Here is a 19,590-nt window from a genome sequence, read left to right on the forward strand (position 1 = left end):
CACACACACACACACACACTGAGCATCTGCTGGATTCAAACCCCTACCTATCTGTATTATGACACTTGAGGGAGACGCATTAGCAGAGCGCACTATCTGAATTACTGGGCATCTGTTCTGCACCTGCAGTATTTATAGGGTGCTGACATCGTTATTTCTACAGAGGTAAGTACATCTAGTACTTCCTGTCAGGTGTATATGCATTTGCAGCCACTTACTTCAGGGTCAGATATGCACATCGCACTGGTAGGTTATGTTCTATACCATGCTTCGTGACCACAGGACCTGTAACACACAACACAACCAGTCCAGACCACCCCTCCCACATCCAGAACACACACTTTGCTTCCCTGGGAACAGTGCCAGGATATGTAGGTGTTCACATACACCATTCCAGTTGTTAATGTCAGGTACAGGCATATTGTGTGTGGGAACTACTCAGGCCTCTACAACATTACCCTACAGCCACTACAATTTGTGAGTCCATGTGCTATGGCAGACCCACTCACCACAGCCACAAGGGGGAATACATATTGCACCCGACCATCTGCAACATGGGTACTCACTGTTCCACACCAGAGGTAGACCACCATTGTTGATATCTGACCATACCCACCTTTCCCTGGACATCCATATCCCATCCCCACCCCCAGGCAAGGTTGTCACTGCAAACAAATTGTATTTATCAAAAGCAGACTTTACACTTGTGAATACTGGGGTGGAAGACTTCAAAGGACCCATGCTGGGGGAGTATACAGGCCACTCTGCATAATCCTTGACAATTGCATTCTATGAGCATGTGGAAGGTTTGCATTGATCATGCTATCCCAAATATACCCATGACTGCTCCACAACAGGACACCTGTCAGGTGTACACCAGCCATATATGAGCTGTCCAACAGAGAGAGTGAGCTAATACATTGCAGAGCAGTAGCCCACAGAGGGAGGACATCTCTGAACAGTACCGTCACGTCACTTCAATCCCTCATAATCATCACGACACAGTGTTGACAGTGAAATTGTCCAGACAATGCAGATAAGGTTCCCCTCAATCTGTTATTGACGCCCACTTACTGTTAGAGGTCCTCAGCAACCCTCTTCCAGCACACACCAACAACATGGATGTGGCTTAGCAAATTCAAACCCTGGGATCTCCACTATGTCCCTGCTTGACAGAGGCACAGCACACTAGCCTCACACGGTGCCTTATGTGACCTACTTTACAGTGGCACAATAGCCTACTGTACTGGGGAGGCATACGCCAAGTACACTCTGGCTAAGCTGTCATTCCCTAGGGCAAACAGCCTAGTGTTGACCTCTACACCCATATGTTTAATTGTCAGATGCACATTATTTGTTGCTGATAGACTGTTTGCAGGTCTTTATTGCCATAGCATTCCCTGTTTGTATGAACAACTTGTGTATCTGTGGAAGATGTTTGCATATGGGAGGGATTAACTATATCACATATGTCTCTGTAGTCATTTAACTGTGTGCACTGGGCAGATTGCTGTAATGTGGTTGGTTCCTGGAATAACACGTACAAATACCTGATATGTGTGGCCAACTGCTAAACTGAGATTTGGCCTAAGTGTGTGAGCATGCCCAATTCAGCCTTCCCATGGCATGTTGTCTGACATATGTCTCATTTATCAAAGTGTGCGAGCATGCCCAGTGTGAGCTTTCCATATGTTGAACTCTGCAGCCCACCACATTTGTGGATGAGTGTGAACTTCAACAGTATCTCCCGTTTATGGTTGTGTGTTGTGTGTCATGTTGTGTAGTTACTGTCCAACTGCTTTGTGTGTGAACACAACAGGGATTATACTTTGCCTGCAGGGTTTGCATGGGATACTTTGCATACAGTTGTCAACATCCTTTCATACTGACCTAACACTGTAGTACCGTATAGTGTACTGGTTCAGTACTTTCACTGTGTTGGACAGTATCCTGGGCTTTAGTCCTATCACTGCTTTACATTTCCATAGTGAGCACAACAGCCTGGTTAGGGGCCAGTTGTGCACATCTGACCATGTTGCATTATGTTCAGATATGAACTACTTAAACCAGGCTTGTCCAACATTGGTAGTGTATTCCACAACATAGGTGTACATTGGCAAACACTAGCGATGTGCCCTAGGCCATTTCTAATGCTAGTCAGAGAGTGTGTTTGTCCTTCGACACACATTGTAAGTGGAGTTTGCCATGACATATGTCATGGTTAGTATACTGTGCCTCCGTCTACCTGTAACATAACAGTGATACCCAGGGTAAACCTACCATCTCCCATCCACTCATCAAAATTCCTCTTGAGGAGACTCGATGAGTGGCTCTATGGATAACCTGTACTGGGAGTTTACTCATGAGTGGGGGTGGCTTCTGTGTTATGGATCATGCAGTACAGCTTGTCCTATGTATGTCAGTGCTGGGGTTCAGGTCTCTCATGTGCATAGCTCACTGCCATTCAGATTGTACAAGGTGCAGCATGTTCATTGATTCCAGCTTGGACATGGCTTTATACATCAGGCACAGCTTGCCTCTGGGTGGGCAGTATGGCAGTGTGTGGAGCTGCAGTTTGTTTAATCAGGCAACACATGGCATCTGTTCAAGCTCTTTGATACTCCTGGTGAGGTACTGGGGGACTTTACAGTTGATGGAGGTGTCTGCTGAGGTACATCCCACAGGGGCTATTGTAGTCAATTGTAACGCTGATGAAGGATGACTGCAGAGCCACAATGACCTCCCCTTATCTAGATCTGACAACCTTCATGATTAGGTGGGTATATGGTATGTTTCTGTAAACACTACAACCACATGTTTGTCCAATGCAGAATATCTATCACCTTGTGTCCCCAGGTCTCTCATTGCATTTTAAGTACGTAATGGGTTAACACCTATGTGGTAATTGGTGGGCACTTACTGTATATCCACGGGGGTTGACTATACACTCTTCTGCAATTAGCTTGCTCACATGGCTATGGCACCAGTTGTCTGTTTCTATGTGGCCCTTTTGTGGGATGCTTGTGTCAGCTGGAGGGTCAGATATGGTGGCCAGTTTGTAGTCCTCTGCAAACATGTTCAGACACAGTCCTTCCATGTTGGCCTGTACCTATGGGACATATATACCAAACGAGGGAGGTCCCAGGACCAAGCCTTGTGGGATGCCAGTTATATCTGGTTTGTAGTCTGACATGGCTGCAGTATGTCTGACCATGTCAGTTCTGTCCTTGGTCTGGTTTGCAACCCCTCTACTGACATAGGGGTTTATATTTAAGCTGGTGAGCCTATCTATAATGAACACGTGGGGTATTGTATGGAAGCCTTTGCAAGGTCCAGCTACGCTGTGTGGACCACATTGCCCTCATCAATGACCTTAATGACTGTTTCAAATGAGTCAAACATGTTTAAGGGGCAGCATCTGCACTTAAGAAAGCCACACTAGGTAGGGTCCGGTGTCAGTAGGTCCCCAATATCTTTATGTCTGCGGTACATGCTGATCCTTTCCATAGCTGTGCAGACCAAGCAAGTTAGAATTCTGGGGTGGTAGTTTGCAGTATCCATTCGGGCAACACCTTTGTTGGGAAGGATCACTGTTGTTGTACACTGCTCTTTGGGTACATATCCTGTGGTAAGGCTGACATTGAGCAGTAGTGTGATTTGGCATTCCATTCTTCTTGGAGTCCATGTTGGACTCAGCCCAGGACACCATCTCATACCATTGCTGCTGTGTGTTTTGCTTTGTAGATGCTGGCTGTTACCTCAGCATCTGCAATGTCAGGGGGCCAGCAGTCTGCTGGGATAGATATTTTGCATTGGGGGGGGGGGGTTGCACTGCACCTGTCAGGTTGTATGTTGGCAATATGTGTGTGTGTATGTTTGGTATGTTGTTTGTAATATTTGAGTGATTCAGAGCATATCCGTGAATTCCCAACAAGGTTCCTACCATCAGTTGAGACAGCCTTGTGATTATCCTTAGTGTCCTGTACAATTTGTATCTTCATAGGTTCATACTAGGCTATCCACCCTAGGGCATTTATAAGCCTAGCCAGAGTGTGTGCGGCTTTCGCCACCCCTTGCTATGTGAATATTATGGCCATTTATGATTTACTTTACTGTGCCTCTGTCTGAACGTGACACAGTGAAGACCCCCAGTGTACATCTACGATCATCCATCCACTTGGCAAGATTCCTGTTGAAGAGTGTCAGTGAGGGGCTCTGCCTAACATGGAGTGGGATTCTGTTCCAGGGTGTAGGGAGCTTCTGGGTTATGTATCTGCCCCGCCAGCACATCCTATTTCATTATGTGTTGAGGATGACATCTCTCACTCTCACAGCTCCGATGGCTTTGGGTTTTCTGGGGTGGAGCATGTCCATTACTCCTGTGTTGGACATGGCCTTGTACAACAGGCATACAACGCCTCTGTGTAGGCAGTATGTGACTGCATTCAGCTGGGGTGTCTACAGCCAGGCAGCATTTGACATATATTTGAGACCCTTTATCCTCTTGGTGAGGTACCTTTAAGGTCTTTCTAACTGCTGCAGGTGTCAGGTAAGGTACATCCCAAATGAGGCACTGTACTAGCTTATGGGTCTGATAAGAGAACAGTACAGGGGCACAATGACCTCTGTTGACGTAGATGTGAATCCTTTCATGATACGGTGTCCAATATAGACTGTCTTCCTAGCCAGATTGGCAATGTGAGTGTCACATAACAGGTTACTGTCCACTTGTGTCCCTAGGTCCCTGATTACTCCTTCCATACATAATGGTTTACCACCTTTGTAGTAATTTGTGAGTACCTTGTTTGGTATTTGGTGGGACATTCATACTGTCCAATGTCTTCAGGACGGCTGGGTGGGGTTCCTGTGTGTGAGAGTGTGGTCTGTAGCATGCTACAGACTTTACAGCAGTTTTGCCTACGGTTAGGTGCACATGGGTGGTCTCCGATGCTTCGTGCATTGTCAGTTACCTGGACGTATGGGTGTCTGTGCTGAATGTGGATACTCCCCCTCCTTTTATGTTTTGGTCCAGGTTTTGGGGCCATAATGCATGATATGAGGTATAACCTGGTAGTGCTGGTGTGCTGTCAGGAGGCTTGCAGCAGGTTTCTGTCACTGCACAGACATTGATGTTCTCCATACTGGGCAGGGCATGCATATTGCGGCTTACACATCTGGCATTGGTCAGCATTACCCTTATGTTTCTTACCACTTATGTTTTCTAGGGTGGTGGGTTAGTCTTTTCAGCCTTGCCTACGTAAGGCTCTATGGAGGTGGCAAAAGCCTTATCCAATATCCAGATGCCCAGGGGTAACAGGTGCAAGCCATCCCTGGAACAGCAGCATGGCTTGTCAAGCATGACATCCCAAGCAGACAGACATTAGATCCTCTTGGAATGACAGCAGTAATTGTGCCACTTGTTAAAGCTGATCATTCTGTGTTTGTACTGTGGCATCATTCTTGGTGAGTGTAGGATGCTGCAAACGGTCAGTGTCATACCAGCCTGGAGTACATACTCAGAGAGCTCATCTATGTCTCTTTTCATGTAGTCCAGGGAGGTACATCTCAGGTCATTCACGCCAGCATGGACAATGACTGCATCATATTTCTACTTGCTTTCGGGTGACCTGCGTACTTGTGTTATGTGGCGTATTGTAGCAGCCTACAGGCAGCTTACTGTACCCTTTCCCTTGTTCAGTCTGGTGAGCGGGACAGCAGTGTGTCTGACTATGGAGTCACCTATTACAACTGTATCAGGCATGTTGTTTCTCCTTCTGGCCTGTGACTGTTTGGCACACCAGCTTTGTGTACTATGTGTTGCATGTGCTATGTTTGGAGGTTGTGGTTGCTTGGGGGTCTGTTTTAGAGGCCTCTGTTGGTGTGTTGTGTTTGTAATTAGGGCCTCCGGGAATGTTTTTCTGTGTTTATGTCTTTGGTTTGCAGTTGTGATAGGTCTATGTGGGACTGGGTTTGTGGTGTGTGTGGTTACCTTCTCCTCTCGACTAGTTTTGACAGTACTGAGTTGAGGGAGCTCAGCATCCGGTTTGGATAAATGGTTGCATCTCTCACATATATTTGTATTTCTTGGGGGGAGTTGAGGGTTGTCTGTGTACTTGGGGCAGGTGTAACATTGCCTCAGGATTCACAGATTCAACTTGTTGTAGCTGGCCTTAGTGGATTGTATGTGTGGACATATTTTATTGCCATACTACTGATCAGTGATTACTTCCCTTTTTATGTTTGCTCTATCATGTAGTAGCTTCCTCATTCTCTTGCATGGTTTGGTAATGACTGGAGTCCAGCATGCCAGATGCCTGCGTGTATGGCATTGTGTCTTGTTGTTATTTGTGATTGCATAATCCAAGCATTCCTGTCTGTGTTCATGGAATACCTGTATAACAGGTTCTGAAGTGTGGCCCATATTTTGCACCTGCACAGGGTCTTTAATGGATTCCACATCAGTTTGGAGGAGTGCAACTTTTGCTTTACACATGTTTTTCACTGTGGTTTTCTGGCCAGGGACTGTGGTCAGGATGTGTATATCCAGTGTGATTACTCTATGGTCTGGTCTTACCAGTGAGGGATACACTTCTCATCTTGCCATCCAGTACCCATGTTGCTGATTATCACATCCAGTATGCTTACCCCTCTTGTGGGAGTGGTACGTTGTTCCTGGGCATTTTGGTTTATGGATTCTAGGAACTTTTCTCCTACAGTGTTGGAGCTAGTATAATGCTCCCAGTCTATGTCTGGGTATTTTCAGTCACCCAATATAATGTGGTTTGGGGGCTTGATATATTCATGTATTCCAACATAGGCCAGGTGCAGTTCCTGGTGTTAGGACAGTAGTCTGTAGCAGGCTATAAACTGGGAAGCAGTTTTAGCCACTGTTACTTGACCATGGCTAGTCCATGCTGCTTCTTGTTGTGGTACCAACATGGGGGTGTGGTTATCCTTGACAATTATTGCTAGTCACCCTCCTTTTGTAGCTTGTTCCATGTTTTGAGGCTGTACAGCACAGTATGAAGTGTAACCTGGTAGTGTTAGGGTGCTGTTGTGAGCCTTGACCCAGTTTTCTGTTACAGGACAGATATCAACATTCTCCATACTGGGTGGGTTTACACTGCACTCATCTTGCTGTTTAGACTTCTGGCATTGGGTAGCATTACATCTAGGTTCTTATCCCTTGTGATACCTCTGGAGGTGGGTTTGTGTTTTGAGCCTTACCTATTCAGGGCACGCTGTGGGTAACGACAGCCTTTGCCAGTATCCATGCGGCCTGGACTGATAGGTGCATGCCACCCCTAGCAGGTGGAGCATCATGTCATGCTCAGCATGTCATCCCAGGCTGGCACACATTGGATCCCCTTTGACTAACTGCAATACTTCAGCCAATTATTGTAATTGATCATCCCATCGTCATATTGTGGCATCATGCTTGGTGAGGGTAGGATGTTAGGGTCCTCAAGTGTGCATATACTACATGGTGTTACATTACTTAACACATGGCATTCATGCCTCAGGTGGTGCTGCAGGGCTGCCTCTGTCGGATGCACATATTACACTCCCTGTACATGTTTGAGAGCAGGTTATGTCATTTTAGGCATCCATGCTATTATATGAGTGAGTCAGAGAGGGGTATCATTCCCAGGGTTCCTACTGAGCCAGTGTATGTGCTATGCTTTGCCTCTTTGCCAAGGCCAGGGCATACTGGGCACGCCTCCTTCTGCCTACTGGGACAGGCTCAAGTTGTTCCTCCTCCGAGTCACACTCAGCCTGTGATGGCCTTGGCAATGGTGGGGGGCTGTTTGGCCCGGCCCTATGCTGGTCCTGCTGCAGCTGTTTTCGCAAGATCATATTATGTAGCATAGCACATACCATGACAATTTGGGTACATGTAGTTGGTGAGTACTGCAAGGCTCCACCAGATGTGTCCAGACACCGGAACCGTGATTTGAGCAGCCCAAACACACGGTCTATTACATTACGTGTTTGTGCGTGTGCCTCATTATGGCGTTCCTGTTCAGGTGTGTGTGCGTTTCTGATGGGTGTCATCAGCCACGGCTCCAGTGCATAACCTGCATCCCCCACTAGGTGTCCGTGTGGGATGTCCCCATTGGCAAATGTCTGGTACAGCTGCATCAAATGCCAGATATGGGAATCATGGTAGCTCCCAGGGCAGCCAGCACACACATTCATTATTATGCCCTGGGCATCACACACGACCTGGCAGTTGATGGAGGAGAAGCCCTTGCAGTTAATGTAGGCCCTACCCTGCTCACCAGCTGGTGCTTTGATTCGTATGTGCGTGCAGTCTATTGCACCCACTACCTCAGGGTATTCCGCTATTTGCTGGAAGAGACGCATATTGCTGGCCAATACCTCACGGGCATTGGGGAAATATACATGATCACTGACATGTGCTGACATGGCATCTAGGAACTGGTGCAGTACCCTGGAGGCTGATGCCTGTGATATCCCCATCATATCACCAGTTGGTCTCTGGAAGTTACCTGTTGCTAGTATTCTTAGGCCAACACATACCTTGGTTTCCACTGGGATGGGTTCCCCTCTGTTGGTTCTGTGTGTGAGGCGTGGCCTGCACAGCTCGACAATTTGCTGCGTCCACTCTATAGCGCTCTACTATCTCCAGCTCATGTAACCCGTGGTAGGTGACCCTGGGCCTGTACACTCTTCTCCGTCTCCTCACTGTGGGTAGTCTGGCACCATCTGCATTGTCACCACCCTCAGCAAGTCGCCTATGTCTCCTTATGACAGCTATGGCAGCCCCTAGCATTTCTGCTCTGAGTTCAGCTTTTTCAGTTTTCACTTCTAATAGCTTACTCCTGTCTTGCATTGTCTCTTGAGAGAAACATCTTGCACTGCTGTTTGCAGAGTTTTAAGTGCTTGGCTGAGCTACTATTCTGCCTGTGTAATTGCCTGCTTCTAATTGTCTTCACCTGCTAGCTCCAGCAGTATTCCCTGTTAGCTTCCTACTAATTCTGTTGCTTCCTTTTTCCTTTCTGTTTCCTCAGGGGGGAGCAACGTGCATACCAGCAGAAACACGCTCACAGTGGCTTACACGCACACACACATACTTACAGGGTTCAGAATCTGCTTATTCGGGTTAAAACGCGCGCACACCAACGCAAACAGTCTTAGAAGTCTGCCAACACGCTCCCATATGCTCAGTCTGCCTTACACGCACGCACACTGCCCTACCCGCACCTCATGGCGCGCACACGTACGCATGCACACCCAGCAAGAAACTTTGGTGTAAGCAACAGTGTACACCTTCCATTTCTTGACTTTCCCATGCTTATCTTGTGGCACTCCTCTTTCCATGATATGTGTCTGACATCTGTCATGTAACACTGACCTCCAATGAACTGCATTTCTTTCTACCATTCCCCCCTGTGATGTCACCTATCTCCTACTCTATTCCTCCCCCTTATGTATCTCTTACACTACTCAGAATGTGCTCATTTGCTATGTGACAGTGGAATTCAGTATCCTAACACTCATTTACATCAGATTGCCTACTAATGCTTAGTTATATCTCTTAGACTCAGCTTCCCCCCTTAGCAACCACTAAATGGTGGCCATGTTGTTTTTGGTCTGCTGGTCCCTGTATTGTAAATCCATGTATTGCATAAAACCCACATTTGTGGGTTTATAACCTTCATTTTTATGTTTTATACAGCGCAACCTGTTTGCGCGGGGCTGCGCTGCGTTTAAACATCGGCGATCGCCGAAAAAAAATAATAATTATTTTTCATATTTGCATCGGGGTACCTTGCCAATGGCCATATATTTGGCCATTGGCATGCTGCATGACACATATGCACCCTTTATTTGGAGCTGACATGGCTCAATTGTGATTTTTGCAGAAACGTACTCAGTTGTCAACTGAGTACATTTCTGCAGCTAAAACGGCTCTTACACGGGCTGCTTTTTGCTTCGTGGATCGCTACTCTACCTCATTTGCATGCCTTTCGGCTGCAAGTGAGGTATTTAGCATATCCACGCCCAGTCCGTGTAAGAGACGTTTTAGCTGGTCTCTTACATGGAGTTTCGGGCTGTTCCTGGATCGCGAGGCTTGCATGGAGTCTTACACGTCTCTTACACTCCGTGCAAGCCTTCGTGAATCCTGCCCCCTATCTTTTTATGAAGCCAGAATGTTAACCAATTACGCAGAAGAAGCTCAAATACCATCTAGAGCTCTGGCCAGAATTATCTCCCAACACAAAAATGCCTCCAATATATCAGAAATAAACTACAGAGACAAAAACTACACACAAAATTAAGACATTATTAAAACATTTGAACAAATATACTCTCAAATATATGGAGCACAAATACTACAAACCTCAAAGGAAGATAGAACTCTTTTCCTTCAAAAACTGAAATTCCTAAAACTCAGTTTAGACCAACAAAAAAAATAACTGAACCGATATCCATCAGTGAAATTATTACAACAATCAAACACTTAAAAGTGCATAAGGCTCCTGGTCCGGATGGACTTGCATCAGAATTTTACAAAGCATTTTCCCCCTTGATAGCCATACTACTATACTATACACTGAATTACATAATAAACTATAAAATAAATGATATCCACTTTAATGCCTCTAAAACCATCTTTATATTAAAAGAGCACACAGACCCTAAAAACCCCGACAGCTACAGACCCATCTCCCTCTTAATTATAGATACTAAAATATTTACCTCTATACTTGCAAACAGAATGAAAAATCTGATAGAGAAAATAATTTCCCCAGAACAATCCGGTTTTACACCACATAGACTAGTGACAATATATTAACATTAGATGCACTAATATCCTATGCTAACCGATACAATATCAACATCTACACAATGGTAGTGGATGCCCACAAGGCATTTGATAGGGTTAATCTAGAATTCTTAACTCCAAACACTACCCTACTTTAATATACCCAGTAACTTCATTCAGATCATCCAAACTCTCTATAGCAACCCATACACATCTCTATATATAAATAAAACTTGGTCAAATAGGATGCTAAAAAAAATGGAACAAGACAAGGATGCCCATTATCACCCTTCCTGTGTAACCTATACGTAAAACCAAGGGTTGGGAGGGTGGCCTAATGGTTAAGGTGTTTGCCTTACAAACACAAGGTGCAGAGTTTGAGTCTCACAAGGGATAATTGGCTAACCTTAAAATGACTCACAAGGGCAGTTATCTTAGTAATAATCTATGAACCACTCTTTCTATACATTAAACAAAATACATACCACAATCCTCCATCAATACACAACTTCAAAATATACCTCACTGCATTTGCGGATGATCTGAACATATACTGCACTACACCAAATTCAGATATAAACAAAATAATAGCTGCAATTGAGCATTTCTCGACTATGTCTAACTACAAACTAAACCTCAATAAAACTAATATTTTCCTCCTAAAAATACCCAAACTCATCTCACTAATACCATTGTTAAACACAGTAAAAATAAAATAAGATACTAAATATCTGGGAATCACCTTTTTCCAGAATAACAAAGACTTCTACCAACACAGTGTAAACCTTAAATGGCAAAATATAATGCAAGACTGTAAAAGATGGAACAACCTAAAACTACCATTCTTGGCCAAAGTATCAAAATTCAAAACGAACATTTTACCTAGACTAATGTATATATTCATGACATCACAGGCAACAGTACATAATAAATTCTTCAAATTCCTACCTTCCTAGCAAAATTTATATGGGAACCCAAAAAAAAAAAAACAGAATCTCCTATCCAAAATTAACACCCCCAAAAAGCAAAGGAGGACTAAGTCTACCAGATTTTAAAATGTACTACTCGATCATTAACACTAACAGAATATTAAGAATAGCTGAACATAACCTGTCAATGGAAAATTGGTCTCCTCTTTGGGTGACAATCTATTATAGATATATTAAAGCTCTAGGTTTCAATCCCAAAGCACTTCCATTCCTGAAGCAGAAAGAAATACAAACTTATAACATTATAGAGCCCTTAAAACATTCTATCAACTTAGCGTAAAAGCACTTTCAATTCTTGAACCTTAGACATGCCATGACAATACTGCAACCCCTTTATAAAAACCCAAATTTAAAAATAAGCAATAAGATGCTGGACTTGGTCCCTTTTCCCGACTGAAAGATAAAACAATCCAAGATATTTATCCCTACCTTAACTGTTCAATACAAGAAATGAGGACCAACTTAAACTTCCCTAAATCACACATAATAATCCTAAGACAAATCAAAGAACTGTGTTCCAGTTACCTCCAAAATGTTACTATGACCAATAGTGACATAGAAACTTGTAGCAGGTTTTAGAAAACTATTATCATAACAAAGAAAACTATTATTAATTCATATAAAATGATAAATTAAATCAAATACCAGAAAGACCTCCTCTTCTCTAACTACTGGAGAAAAATTAAACCATCCATAGATGATCAGCAAATAAGCCAGGCAATCAATCTAACACTGAAGATTATACCCCTCAAAAAGTTAGCATACACTCAGCTCATGATCAATAATAATGCTTATTTTACACCTGCAATCCTACACAAATTTAATACATCAAAATCACCTTTCTGCCCACACTGTAAGGACCAGATAGCTGACTTAATCCATGTATTTTGGAGCTGTAAATGTGTCTATAAACTCTGGAACTCTCTCAAGGCACAATTACAAAAAACAGGTTATCAAACATCAACATTAACTTGGGAATTCACTCTATTACACATTCTCCCACCCAACATACCAAGAAAACAAGCAAATACACTTTTAACAATTTTCCTACTAATGAAACTGTATATAGCTTTTAAATGGCTAGATACGATAAATATCTCTTGGGAGGGTTTTAAACAAGTAGCTATACAACACCTTTTAGCTCATAAAATAGTAATAAATAAAAGAAACAAAAACATGAAATCCAGAGAGATTTGAGAACAAACCTTTAATATCATATTAGCATAATTCATCACACAGCAACTTAGAAATACACCATAATGGAACCAAAGAACACATACAAGTTCAGATATTAAATAATAACTTGGATATTATGAATGTGTATACTGTCTATATAACTGTGGAACTAACAGTGAATGCATCTATGTACATAGTGTAAATAGATATGTTGTACAACCTATATCCTGTGGTATTTGACATCAATGTATAAAATATATATATATATATATATATATATATATATATATATATATATATATATATATATATATATATATATACATATATACATATATATATACGGTCATATTGTAAGATAGTTTTTATTTGTGACATTTATTAATGTAAAAATAAAAATAAAAATTATTGAAAAAAAAAAAAAAGTAATAGTTTTGGTGAATGACATGTTGACTGATTTTATTATAAAAGTCTGACACACCAGGCCTTTCAAGAAGTGCCTTGTATATATGCAAATCTCTCCAGTTTAAAATTCTGTATAGAAACCGCTCTCCACTGTTCATTGCTGCTCGAAGAGCTGCTGGTTTGTGCAGGGGGCAGCACCGCTGCAGGTCATCCTATAGTATACTACTAAACACTCTCACTTAGACCTTCAAGTGACTCACCCCTACTCCTTCTCATCTACTAAAGATTTGGTATAATGGATAGGCGCTTCCCTGTCATCTCTGTTTGTGGCTTATTGGATATGGGCTTCCTGGGCAGTGTAGTTATTGCCTTATGTTCACAGACAAGTACTTAATTTTAGAACAAATAAACACAGTATGTGAGAGATACAGATAAACATTGTCTTTGGAGGTAAAGCTGTCACATACACACACAAAAAATGCAAACTAGGTTGCCAGTGTCACACCCAAAACACTCACTAGCAACACTAAGGAACAAACACATAGGTACACATATGTGGAGATACTCGCATGTAATCAACCCAGACCTCCAATACCCTGTAAAAGCATCTTTCAGAGGGCCTGCACACACTCAAAAAAGACAGAACCTCACACAACACACAGCTCTGAAAATCATAATAGCCTCCCTTCCAAGCCCATAAGGCAACACACCACAGAACCTAACATTCTAGTTACTGGGGATTCAATTGTGAGACATACTGATGTCCACTTTACCAGGCTAAACAAGGAGAAGCTCACAGTGAACTGTCTGTCTGGAGTCAGGATCCAGCAGATCACACATGCATTTAGGTCTTTAAACCACAAGTACCAGTATGACACGGTTATAGTCCATGTGGGCATAAACAACCTAAGACATACTTCATTGAACTATACGAAGAGAGACATGGTAGAGCTCTCTGAATACGTGTCCCAGGTGGATATGAATCTAGCTTTGAGTAACATCCTACCTTCACCAATGATGATTCCACAGTACCAGCAGAAAATGATGGACTTCAACAGTTGGCTTAGTTTCTGGTGTCACAACAAATGAATCCAGTATTTGTCAGCCTGGGGAGACATGGTCGACAAAACAGCAATAAACAGAACCAACACTGAGGTAAGCCACTACTGGAGAAGTAGGAAAACCAAAATCAAGAACAAAAAACTCCAGCGGCTGGAAATGCTGAGCAGATCTATAGTAGTTTATTCAAAAAACAATAAAACTGCAAAGCTTTCAGGCTAATGCTGTTCTTTAGTGTGTAAGTCTTACACTCTGAAGAAGGGCATTAGACTGAGTTTTGTGATTTTATTGTTTTTTGAATAAACTACTATAAATCTGATCATCGTTTCTATCACCTGGAGTTTTTTTGTTCTTGAGACAATGTCAACAAACCATGACAATTTTGCCAGAGAGGGTTTGCATTTATTACCACTTGGTTTCCAGATACTGGCAAAACCTTTATCTATCCCCATAGTGCCTTTTTAGGATGTGCCAAGTGGTTAAACCCTCCAACATAAAAATCACTCAGGTCCATCTAAAGATGTTACTGCTCAATGTTAGGAGTTTAAATAAAAAACCGCATTCCCTGGAAACACTCCCTACCCTGGAGAATGCAGGTGTATGTGCAGTCACAGAAACATGGTTATATGCCTTTCATACATTTCAATCCCACTCATTTCAGTTTAAAATAAAGGGAAGTGGTGTCCGAGTGTTCATAAAGGACAAATACACTGCTAGACTGGTCCAACATGCTTGCTTTGAGCTGCTCCATGCCCAGCGAACCATAGGTGTGATCCCCTTTCATATCCTTCCTAGCTACAAATTCCCTAACATGAAGCTGGAAAACCACATCTCCTACATAAATCTACTGGAGTCTCTTAGCATTCAGCCTAACACCATACTTATGGGTGACGTCAACAACTCTTCCATAAAGTGGGAGACTTGTACAACTCATAATTCACTTGCTAAGAGATTTTTGGACTTTGTCAACACAAACACCCTGGATCAACTAGTTAGCTCCCCAACTAGAGATACAAATATCTGAGACCTGGTACTCACAGATATGGAGGGATGCTGCTCCCTCCTGTGCATTAAGTCCTCCCTGGTAAGATCTGACTACAAAATGATCTCTTTTAGTATTATTACTAACCTAGAATCCCCATCAAACTCCAAACCTGTTAAGAACTTTGCTAAGGCCAATTACCTCAAACTAAATGATAGCTTATTAAACTCCCAAACCCTTGTGAACCTTGATGACACTAAGGCCCTACTCTGTGCTGTACACAAAAGCACTGTGCAACTACATTCATTGCTGCATAAAGAAGGCAGAGCCTGTCTGAGTCAAACCTATGATTACGGGCAAAAAAATAAACTACCCTGGTGGACCCCTATCATAAATGGGCTATTTGACAAAAGGAAAAAAAAATCCTCTCCAAAAGCCAAGAAGAAACAGACAAAAATGATACAAAAAGACGCTCATCAGTCTAAACAAACAAATTAGAGAGTTGGTCAAATGTGCCAAAGCAAACTGCAAGGCAAAGATAGCCTCCCAGGTGAAAGTTAATCATAAGGCTTTTTTTTAATTACGTTTGTATTCTCAGGGGAAACACTCAGCAATGTACTGAGTTAATCATGAATGGAAACACTTAGACCCAGCCTGAAACTATAGCAAACCTGATGACTGACAAGTTCACTTCAAACTTCTCACCCAATCACCTCCTACTACACCAAAAGAAATACCCACAACTATCCGCTACTGGTCATTATGAGGGAACGGGGCCTTACTGTGCTCACTAAAGCCAAAAACACAGCATCCATGGGTCCCAACAACATTCCAGGATGCTTCTTAAATAGATTAAGATCTATCAAGGCCACTAGAAACCTTTAACTACAACCTCCAGATGGGCTTTGTCTAAGAGAAATGGAGGACTCCAGTAGTCATCCCTCTGCACAAGGGGAGCCCATCAACTGACCCAGGAGAGAATTATCATATACTTGATCATTAATGACATAGAAAATCTCCAAACACAGGACCAGACCTCATTTGACTTTGTCCAAGGGAGGTCTTGCTTGCTCAATCTGGTAGACTTATTTGAAAAAGTCACCAGGGCCATGAATGAGGGTAAAAAGGTTTTGACATAATCCCCAACATGAGGATCATAGATAAACTTAGTGCATTGGGCATAAACCCATACATCATCAGATGGCTAGCAAACTAGCTCACTGACAGGATGCATGTTGTCCAGATTAGAGAATCCACTTCCGATAAGAAACTTGTTACTAGCGGTGTCCCATAGGGCTCACTGTTGGGTCCCCTTCTGGTTGGTATATACTTCTCTGAAGTGAAGGCTAATGTTGGGGGGCCTCTGACTGTAAGCTGGTAGCAGTCATCCAATCCCCAAATATTGACATCCTACAAACAAGCCTAAAAGTGACAACGACTGGTGCCAAAACCATGCTCTGAGACTAAATGCTAAAAAATGCTTAATTGTACCCTTTGGTAAATCAGATATCCCTGCAAATTGTAATATTAATAGCATACCCTTAAATGTAGACCCACTGTGAGGGACCTAAGAACACAGATAGCAACCTAAACTTTGACGACCAGGTAACTATGGCAGTGAGCAAATCCTTCTCTGTGCCTAAACTTATAAGTAAAGGCATGGCATCAAGGTCAAAAGAAGTCATAGTGCCATTGTACTCGGCCTTCATCAGGCCCATAATCAAGTACAGTGCTCCTTTTTGCATTTACCTAACCAGGCACTTGCACAAACTGGAGTGGCCCCAGAGGTTTCTCACTAAAAAAATACAATGAGTGAGACACATGTCTTATGCAGACCAACTAAAGGCCTTGTCTCTTTACTCCATCTCACATTGTTTACTAAGAGGTGACTTATGCCTGAACTACAAGGCATTCCCTAATCCAGCCTTGATGAAAATGTTAAATATTTGCAAGAAACATTTTATGAGGATTACATGTTCCATAGACCTGAACTTTATTTGTGACTCTAAAAAAACTTGCTGGAGAGACAGATTCGTATCCCAGAGGTTACTTCATCTATGGAATAAGCTTCCCATTTTCATAAAACAAAGCCTGTCCCTCACTCTCTTCAAAAAGAATTTGGATAATTGAGGAACTGTAAATTTACTCCTGGGGTACTGCCCATGTCCCTTATGGATAGAGCCAGTCTGTAAAATGACTTCGGGCTCCAACACTCAAAACCAACTACCTCGATACTACGCCATCCCATATATGGGAAATTAAGATATAATATTGTCACATCCTACATATTATTAGCTAGGCTTGTAAGGGCTCTTGTGCCATTAGCCTGGTAATTGCCTATGAACAATCTTGGGTAGCTGTGAAGACATTCTGTATCTGGCACTAATAAAAGTGACTTTTTGCTTGTAGGAAGTACTTATTTAGACTACACTGATCAGCATCTGTTACATATTACAGCTGGAGGCTTTTACTGTGACATCATTTCAAAGATGTTATGGATATAAAAAAAAATAATCATCAGTGTCCTTTAAGTACTGTACACATTCAGAATGCTCTCTCATATTTTTTCACAAAAGGAGGAAGTAGGAGGCTTTGTTTCTCATTAAAGATATATTGTCTAGTAGTTATTCCAGGCAGCATTCTTTGTTTTAATTGAACATGCACCTGTATTATCAAAACTCCATGAGTGTGAATCCAGTCCTATTTATGCTACTTTCTTGTCTGCCCAGAATGCTGTATTGCATTGCATAAAAGAAGGATTGTTTCTGTGACATCATTTAAGAGTGTGATTACGGAAAATCATGTAATGGGAGGAAGCAGCACTAAAACCTCAAAATATAGTACCTTTATCTATATTTACAAAAATAAGTACATTAATTATTTTTTAATCTTGGCATCTCAGTCACAACTGGAAGTGAGATGCTATGCAACTAAAAGATGTATGGAAATTTCACCGAGATGTTTAAACGGTTATCTTGTTTTTCAGTAACTCTGAATGTATACAACCTGCATGGGTTCTAAAAACTTGGCTGTTGACATTTAAATGTATCGCTTCCTGTTGTAATTCCTATACTTGTTGGTGCTTGCCCCAGAATTGCAAAGAAAAACTCTGAAAATATAGAAGAGTAGTTGTTCTTCTTTTGGCTTTTCCCGGTTAGGGGTCGCCACAGCAGAACTCCAGTTCGCTAATGATTGGCAGTAGATTTTTACGGTGCCGAGGTGCCAGCTTGACGCCAATCTTCAATGAAGGCACGCCCATTCACGCATGTCTTTCGAACGCCACTCGACAGCGGGGAGGACATGCAGACTACACACAGAAGGCGCTCCAGCCGAGAATCGAACGGGAGAACCTCTTTCTGTGAGGCGACAATGCTACCACTGCACCACCTCGGCTTAAAATATAGAAGAGAAGTAAACGTTGAAAATCACTGTTCTCCTTTAAAGTTGTTTTTTGGAGGGAGGCAAGCCCCCCCCCCCCCCCCAAAAAAAAAAAAAAAACTTATATAGTTCAACTCCAAGATTGCAGTACCTCGGAGAAAAGGAAATGTTCTGTGAAACAGAAATCTCGGACTTGGTATATGGTGTTCCACATTTTCAGTTATTCAGGCTCACTATTATGGGATGTGCAATAATGAAGTTTCTGCACTTTCTAATGCAAAATCACTACAGTAGATTGCAGTACCTCTGAGAAAAGGAAATGTTCTGTGAAACAGAAATCTCGGACTTGGTATATACTATTCCACATTTTCAGTTATTCAGGCTCATTATTATGGGATGTGCAATAATGAAGTTTCTGCACTTTCTAATGCAAAATCACTACAATCTGATGACTGAATACACTGTTCTTTTGTTTTAAATGTACAGCAGCAAGGTCAGTCAAAAGTAAATAATCCTGCTCATTACGTATTGATTAATAGCCTAACCACAAATCCCCTGCCAGCAATTTCCTGCTAAGTGGTAGGTAGTTATAAGGTCTGGGAAAGCATTTTAAAAAGCCTAACAAAGTAGATAATTGCAGTGTGAAATGTAGTTTGCTGTTATGATAATACTAAGTGTATCATCTTTGAAATTTATTTTTTCTTGCATCTGGACCAGTGTTGTTGTGGAATAGTTGGTGGTAAGTACTACTAAGCATTTCACAGAATAGTACAGACATTGAGGCTGTGGTGTGCTGTCTTTAAGAG

The 19,590-nt window shown here is 42.3% G+C and overlaps 1 protein-coding gene across 2 annotated transcripts in view; it reads left to right on the forward strand.

Moving 5' to 3' along the window:
* CCHCR1 (coiled-coil alpha-helical rod protein 1) overlaps positions 1-19,590 on the forward strand; it is a 673,784-nt gene that overhangs the window by 415,637 nt on the left and 238,557 nt on the right. The window lies entirely within an intron of this gene.

Source organism: Protopterus annectens, chromosome 9.part0 (genome assembly GCF_019279795.1).
Source record: "Protopterus annectens isolate FY-2018-M chromosome 9.part0, PAN1.0, whole genome shotgun sequence".
Taxonomy (NCBI): Eukaryota; Metazoa; Chordata; order Ceratodontiformes; family Protopteridae; genus Protopterus; species Protopterus annectens.